Here is an 8,346-nt window from a genome sequence, read left to right as displayed (position 1 = left end):
CTCAATGTTTTGTTCTTAATAAGTTTTCAATATTCAGTTTAGGTGGCTTTCTCTGAGTACCTGATAATTGGTATTTGGCATCTGGATGATGAAGCACATCAGTGGTAGAAGGTTAGACCAGCCAGACAGCTGAAGAAAGTTCTGTTTATGGATTTTACGGTTAGTTGATATTCTTTAACTTTGGATCTTCACAATGAGTCTGTGAAACAAGCAAGAAGGGCCTGTTTGTTGTAGACATTTTATCAAATAGAAAACTAGATCTCAGAGAAAAATAAGAGATGAAAGGGTCCAAGGTTGCTTTTGAATTGTCAGATATAGACTTGAACCCAGGTTTTTAACCTTATAATTTTTCATAATCACTTAATTCTAGTTGAATCATTTTAAATTAAAATTGTAGGTGTAATAGTGGTCAGGTTTTGTTGTTTTTTGTTTTTTTTTTTTAAGAGTTTTCCTAAAAAAAAAAAAAAAGAGTTTTCCTCTTATTTTTTCTAAATTTTATCTGTTTTTTGGCCACACTGCAAATCCCTGCTCCCTATAGTGGAAGTGTTGAAATCTTAACCACTAGGCCACCAGGGAAATCCCTGATGGTCAGTAATTTTCATCAGGCCTTGGATTAAAATTGTTGCCATTGGATGCCATACTACTCCCACTGAATATTTAACTTAGAGGACTATGATAATGAGCCCTCTTTTTTTGAAAAATATAGTGTGTTAATAACGCTTTTTTTGTGTTTCAAGATCTGCCTCATTTTTTCAAGGTACTTGTATCGTATCTCTCTCATGCTTAACCTTAAGTTAAATGATGGAACATTATTCACCCTTTGGCAGTGAGTTGACAATTTGCACTACTTACAGTCCACCCCAGTGGCTCAGCGGTAAAGAATCCGCTTCCCACTGCAGGAGATGCAGGAGACTCGGGTTCCATCCCTGGGTCAGGAAGATTCCCCTGGAGGAGGAAATGGCAGTTTACTCCAGTATTCTTGCTGGGAGGGAAAATCCCATGGACAGAGGAGCCTGGCAGGCTACAGTCCATAGGGTTGCTAAGAGTCAGACAGGACTGAATATGCATGCAATCCACTCACATATATGACATTAAAGAGTTGGACTAGAGTTCTCTAGCTACCTTAGTGGCTTCTGTTGTACTCCACTTTTAAATCTTGGTATGAGTCCAGACCCTGCCCTAGGTCCACTTCTTGCTTTATCCATACATTAATAATCTCATCCTGTCTCAGGTGCTTAAAACAACAACAAAAATAGCTCTATGATTTGATTCTCTATTCTCAGTATTGGCCTCTCCCTTAAGCCCCAAACTCATATATTCAGCTGACATATATTCAAACTCAAACTCATTTATTCAGCTGACAGCTGCATCACCTCTCCAGTGTCTAATGGGTATCTTAAAGATAACTTGGTGAAGAGAGAAGCCTTGATAATCTTTCTCAAACCTGATCTTTCCTCTACTCTTCTGCATCTCAGTGGGTGACCCCTTAATCCCCATGCTGAAGCCAGCCCTGTTAGAACTTTTCTTGAATCCTTTTTTCTCCCAGTATTCAGTCCGTTGAAAAACAGTTGTCAACTGTCTCCAAAGAATATCCTGTATAGTTGTTATCATTGCTTGCCTACCAGCAGCGTCCATTTCCCTCTTCCTCTTTTCTAACAGATACACATTTCCCCCTCTCAGATATCCATCCTTCATTCACATGGACCATTTGACTCAAGACAAGCCAACCCCAACCCCGGTTCATCTTCTGTATAAATGAATGAATGAGGGATGGACTGACTTTCCAAGTGTGAGCTAGTGAAACAATGGGCCAGAGACAAAATTGCAAAGAAAAATTCTGGCTCTTGAAATAGCACATAAAGGGAGGCTCTTCCTCTGCATATGAATAGGGGAGCATCTAATCTCAGTTGGAAGTGGCAGTCATCTAGCAACCATACCAGTTTGAGGGTTAAAATGATTAGAAAGCCTGGAGAAAACGGTTCTTTGATGTCATTGAACTGCTCTAGTGCTAGGCTTCCTGTAAAAAGCCTACAAATTTCCTGGACATTTAAGACATCTTAGGTTGGAGATATGGTTTCTAACGTATGTCCAGAATCTTGTCTACTTCCACTTACTAGTCTAATCTACCACCATTGTTCACCAGGACTTACTGCAATGATCACCTAACTGGTCTCTGCTTCTGCTTTCTCTGCCCGACAGTCTTGTGGGAAAAACATAGTGGTCTTGTTAAAATTTAGATCATGCTACCCCTTAAATGCCATCAGGGGCTTCTTAAAGCAGCATAAAATCTAAAGCTTATAAAGCCAACATAATTTGGCTTCTCCTTTTCTCAACTTACTTAATTTTCAGTAATGTCATATTTTGGTCACTTAATGAAGAATTTTAAAAAAGCTCACCTAAGCAGAAAATGATTATACTACACATAGTTGGCCTGAACATGGGAGGGGCCTATGAGCTGTCACCTGGAATGCTTGCCTTCATCTGTAAGTCAGGCCTTTCCTAGCCACTAAGCCACTCAGTAGTGTTCACTCTGCAACCCCGTAGATGGCAGCAGGCCAGGCTTCCCTGTCTATCACCAACTCCCAGATCTTGCTCAAACTCATGTCCACTGAGTCAGCGATGCCATCCAACCATCTCATCCTCTATAGTCCCCTTCTCTTGCTGTCTTCAATCTTTCCAGCATCAGGGTCTTTTCTGATGAGTCAGTTCTTCGCATTAGGTGGCCAAAGTATTGGAGCTTCAGCATCAGTCCTTCTAATGAATATTCAGGACTGATTTCCTTTAGGATGGACTGGTTGCATCTCCTTGCTGTCCAAGGGACTCTCAATAATCTTGTCAAACATCACAGTTCAAAAGCATCAGTTCTTCAGTGCTCAGCTTTCTTTATGGTCCAGCTCTCACATGCATACATGTCTACTGGAATAACCATAGCCTTGACTAGACAGACCTTTGTTGGCAAAGTAATGTCTCTGTTTTTTAATATGCTGTCTAGGTTGTCATAGCTTTTCTTCCAAGGAACAAGCATCTTAATTTCATGACTGTAGTCACCATCTGCAGTGATTTTGGAGCACAAGAAAAAGTCTGTCACTGTTTGCATTGTTTCCCCATCTATTTTGCCATGAATGATGGGACCTGATGCCATAATCTTCATTTTTTGAATGTTGAGTTTTAAACCAGTTTTTTCGGTTTCCTCTTTTCACTTTCATCAAGAGGCTTTTTAGTTCTTCACTTTCTGCCATAAGGGTGGTGTCATCTGCATATCTGAGGTTATTGATATTTCTCTGCATATCCCAGCAATCTTGATTCCAGCTGTGTTTCATCCAGCCTGGCATTTCACATCATGTACTCTGCATATAAGTTAAATAAGCAAGGTGACAACAATATACAGCCTTGATGTACTCCTTTCCCAATTAGGAACCAGTCCATTGTTCCATGTCTGGTTCTAATTGTTGCTTCTTGACCTGCATACAGATTTCTCAGGAGGCAGGTCAGGTGGTCTGGTATTCCCATCTCTTTAAGAATTTTCCATAGTTTGTTGTGACCCACACAGTCAAAGGCTTTAGCATAGTCAGTGAAGCAGTAGATGTTTTTCTGAATTGCTTTTTTTGTGATCCAACTGATGTTGGCAATTTGATCTCTGGTTCCTCTGCCTTTTCTAGTTCAGTCGCTCGGTTGTGTCTGACTTTGCGACCCCGTGAACCACAGCACACCAGGCCTCCCTGTCCATCACCAACTCCCAGAGTTACCCAAACTCATCTCCATTGAGTTGATGATGCCATCCAACCATCTCATCCTCTCTCGTCCCCTTCTCTTCCTGCCCTCAATCTTCCCAGCATCAGGTCTTTTCAGATGAGTCAGTTCTTCGCATCAGGTGGCCAAAGTATTGGAGTTTCAGCTTCAACATCAGTCCTTCCAATGAACACCCAGGACTGATCTCCTTTAGGATGGACTGGTTGGATCTCCTTGCAGTCCAAGGGACTCTCGAGACTCTTCTCCAACACCACAGTTCAAAAGCATCAATTCTTTTGTGCTCAGTTTTCTTTATAGTCCAACTCTCACAACCGTACATGACCACTGGAAAAACCGTAACCTTGACTAGAAAGACCTCCAGTCTAAATCCAATCTAAAGTAGTTGATCCAAAAGAGGTTACGTGCTTTAAAAAAAAAAATGCTCTTCAATAATGATTTTTCCATTAATGTTGCAATGAAAATGATTAGAAATGTATGTTTTCAGAATAAGTAATGGTGAACAATGACCAGAATATTGATTTGGCTTTGCTCTCTTATGTAGTTGCCTTGGGTGGGCTTCATTTTATAGTAGCTATAGTTTGAATCCACTTGTCAGGTGGAATCACTGTATTATTACTCTTTGTTCCACAGATGTCATGGAATTAAATGAAGTTAATATTTCTTCCCTCCTTGTTATCCTTCGACTACTGTTTATTATTCAGGAAGTATTAGAACAGTATCAGTGATGGCAATAAGGTAGGATGACATCTTAGAGTAAGGTGACTATTAGAGATAGTCTTGTAATTTTTCCCCCTCAATGGAGATAATAGTTATAGTTGTAGGCAGGACCATGAGCTAATATTGCAGTGGTACATGGGAAATTGAAAACTCTAAATTGATATCTTCACCTGGGCAAGCACAATTCAGTTCAGTCGCTCAGTCATGTCCGACTCTTTGCAACCCCATGAATCGCAGCACGCCAGGCCTCCCTGTCCATCACCAACTCCCGGAGTTCACTCAGACTCTGAGTCAGTGATGCCATCCACCCATCTCATCCTCTGTCATCCCCTTCTCCTCCTGCCCCCAATCCCTCCCAGCATCAGAGTCTTTTCCAATGAGTCAACTCTTTGCATAAAGTGGCCAAAGTACTGGAGTTTCAGCTTTAGCATCATTCCTTCCAAAGAAATCCCAGGGTGATCTTTAGAATGGACTGGTTGGATCTCCTTGTAGTCCAAGGGACTCTCAAGAGTCTTCTCCAACACCACAGTTCAAAAGCATCAATTCTTCAGCGTTCAGCCTTCACAGTCCAACTCTCACATCACTACATGACTACTGGAAAAACCATAGCCTTGACTAGACAGACCTTAGTTGGCAAAGTAATGCCTCTGCTTTTTAATATGCTGTCTAGGTTGGTCATAACTTTTCTTCCAAGGAGTAAGCGTCTTTTAATTTCATGGTTGCAGTCACCATCTGCAGTGATTTTGGAGCCCCAAAAAATAAAGTTTGACACTGTTTCCACTGTTTCCCCATTTATTTGCCATGAAGTGACGGGACCAGATGCCATGATCTTCATTTTCTGAATGTTGAGCTTTAAGCCAACTTTTTCACTCTCCTCTCTCACTTTCATCAAGAGGCTTTTTAGTTCCTCTTCACTTTCTGCCATAAGGGTGGTGTCATCTGCATATCTGAGGTTATTGATATTTCTCCAGCAATCTTGATTCCAGCTTGTACTTCTTCCAGCCCAGCATTTCTCATGATGTACTCTGCATAGAAGTTAAATAAACAGGGTGACAATATACAGCCTTGACGTACTCCTTTTCCTATTTTCCAGTCTGTTGTTCCATGTCCAGTTCTAACTGTTGCTTCCTGACCTGCATACAGGTTTCTCAGAGGCAGATCAGGTGGTCTGGTATTCCCATCTCTTTCAGAATTTTCCACAGTTTATGGTGATCCACAAAGTCAAAGGCTTTGGCATAGTCAAAAAAGCAGAAATAGATGTTTTTCTGGAACTCCCTTGCTTTTTCGATGATCCAGCAGATGTTGGCAATTTGATCTCTGGTTCCTCTGCCTTTTCTAAAACCAGCTTGAACATCTGGAAGTTCACAGTTCACGTATTGCTGAAGCCTGGCTTGGAGAATTTTGAGCATTCCTTTACTAGCATGTGAGATGAGTGCAGTTGTGGGGTAGTTTGAGCATTCTTTGGCATTGCCTTTCTTTAGGATTGGAATGAAAACTGACCTTTTCCAGTCCTGTGGCCACTGCTGAGTTTTCCAAATTTGCTGGCATATTGAGTGCAGCACTTTCACAGCATCATCTTTCAGGATTTGAAATAGCTCAACTGGAATTCCATTACCTCCACTAGCTTTGTTCGTAGTGATGCTTCCTAAGGCCCACTTGACTTCACATTCCAGGATGTCTGGCTCTAGGTGAGTGATCACACCATCGTGATTATCTTGGTCACAAAGATCTTTTTTGTACAGTTCTTCTGTGTATTCTTTCCACCTCTTCTTAATATCTTCTGCTTCTTTTAGGTCCATACCATTTCTGTCCTTTATCGAGCCCATCTTTGCATGAAATGTTCTCTTGGTATCTCTAATTTTCTTGAAGAGATCTCTAGTCTTTCCCATTCTGTTGTTTTCCTCTGTTTCTTTGCATTAATCACTGAGGAAGGCTTTCTTATCTCTTCTTGCTGTTCTTTGGAACTCTGCATTCAGATGCTTATATCTTTCCTTTTCTCCTTTGCTTTTCGCTTCTCTTTTTTCACAGCTATTTGTAAGGCCTCCGCAGACAGCCATTTTGCTTTTTTGCATTTCTTTTCCATGGGGATGGTCTTGATCCCTGTCTCCTGTACAGTGTCACGAACCTCATTCCATAATAATCAGGCACTCTATCTATCAGATCTAGTCCCTTAAATCTATTTCTCACTTCCACTGTATAATCATAAGGGATTTAATTTAGGTCATACCTGAATGGTCTAGTGGTTTTCCCTACTTTCTTCAATTTCAGTCTGAATTTGGCAATAAGGAGTTCATGGTCTGAGCCACAGTCAGCTCCTGGTCTTGTTTTTGTTGACTGTATAGAGCTTCTCCATCTTTGGCTGTAAAGAATATAATCAATCTGATTCTGGTGTTGACCATCTGGTAATGTCCATGTGTAGAATCTTCTCTTGTGTTGTTGGAAGAGGGTGTTTGCTATGACCAGTGCATTTTCTTGGCAAAACTGTATTAGCCTTTGCCCTGCTACATTTTGTACTCCAAGGCCAAATTTGCCTGTTACTCCAGGTGTTTCTTGACTTCCTAGTTTTGCATTCCAGTCCCCTATAATGAAAAGGACATCTTTTTTGGGTGTTAGTTCTAAAAGGTCTTGTAAGTCTTCATAGAACCGTTCAACTTCAGCTTCTTCAGCATTACTGGTTGGGGCATAGACTTGGATTACTGTGATATTGAATGTTTTGCCTTGGAAATGAACAGATCATTCTGTCATTTTTGAGATTGCATCCAAGTACTGCATTTCAGACTCTTTGTTGACCATGATGGCTACTCTATTTCTTCTAAGGGATTCCTGCCTGCAATAGTAGATATAATGGTCATCTGAGTTAAATTCCCCCATTCCAGTCCATTTTAGTTCACTGATTCCTAGAATGTTGACATTCACTCTTGCCGTCTTTTGTTTGACCACTTCCAATTTGCCTTGATTCATGGACCTGACATTCCAGGTTCCTATGCAATATTGCTCTTTACAGCATCAGACCTTGCTTCTATCACCAGTCATATCCACAAGTGGGTATTGTTTTTGCTTTGGCTCCATCCCTTCATTCTTTCTGGAGTTATTTCTCTACTTATCTCCAGTAGCATATTGGGCACCTACTGACCTGGGGAGTTCCTCTTTCAGTATCCTATCATTTTGCCTTTTCATACTGTTCATGGGGTTTTCAAGGCAAGAATACTGAAGTGGTTTGCCATTCCCTTCTCCAGTGGACCACATTCTGTCAGACCTCTCCACCATGACCCGCCTGTCTTGAATGGCCCCATAGGCATGGCTTAGTTACCTTGAGTTAGACAAGGCTGTGGCCCTAGTGTGATTAGATTGAGTAGTTTTCTGTGAATATGGTTTTAGTGTGTCTGCCCTCTAATGCCCTCTTGCAACACCTACCGTCTTACTGGGCCAGCACACCTTTATTTATAATGTAATATTGTGTATTTTTCTTATTGTTTTTGTCCTTTGTTTATTATTGATCTCCTATTCTATGTTGTGAATTCTTTAAAGGTAGAACCCCTTTTGTATTCGTCTTATACTTCCTTGTCTTAGTTTGGGTTCTCTCAGAAGCAGACCTAGAGATAAGGATTTGAATGTGAGTAGTTTATTTCAGAAGTCATGAAAAACTGGGGGAGTAAGGAAAGAAATGGAGGGAAGGTAATAAAGAGTATATATCAAGCAAATTAGCACAGTGACCAAATAGACCTTAATTCTACCTGGGAATTCTGGGAGGCTGTTTACAACATACCTCAGTTACTTGAACCAAGAGATTGCAGGCAGGCTATTTATCTACCAGCTCCAGTCCATCATTGGTTGAGGGTTAGTCTGAGGGAGGGAAATTGTTAATTTCCCAGTGAATCA

The sequence above is a fragment of the Bubalus bubalis genome, chromosome 8 (genome assembly GCF_019923935.1).
Source record: "Bubalus bubalis isolate 160015118507 breed Murrah chromosome 8, NDDB_SH_1, whole genome shotgun sequence".
NCBI classification, from domain to species: domain Eukaryota; kingdom Metazoa; phylum Chordata; class Mammalia; order Artiodactyla; family Bovidae; genus Bubalus; species Bubalus bubalis.
This window is presented reverse-complemented; position numbering follows the sequence as displayed.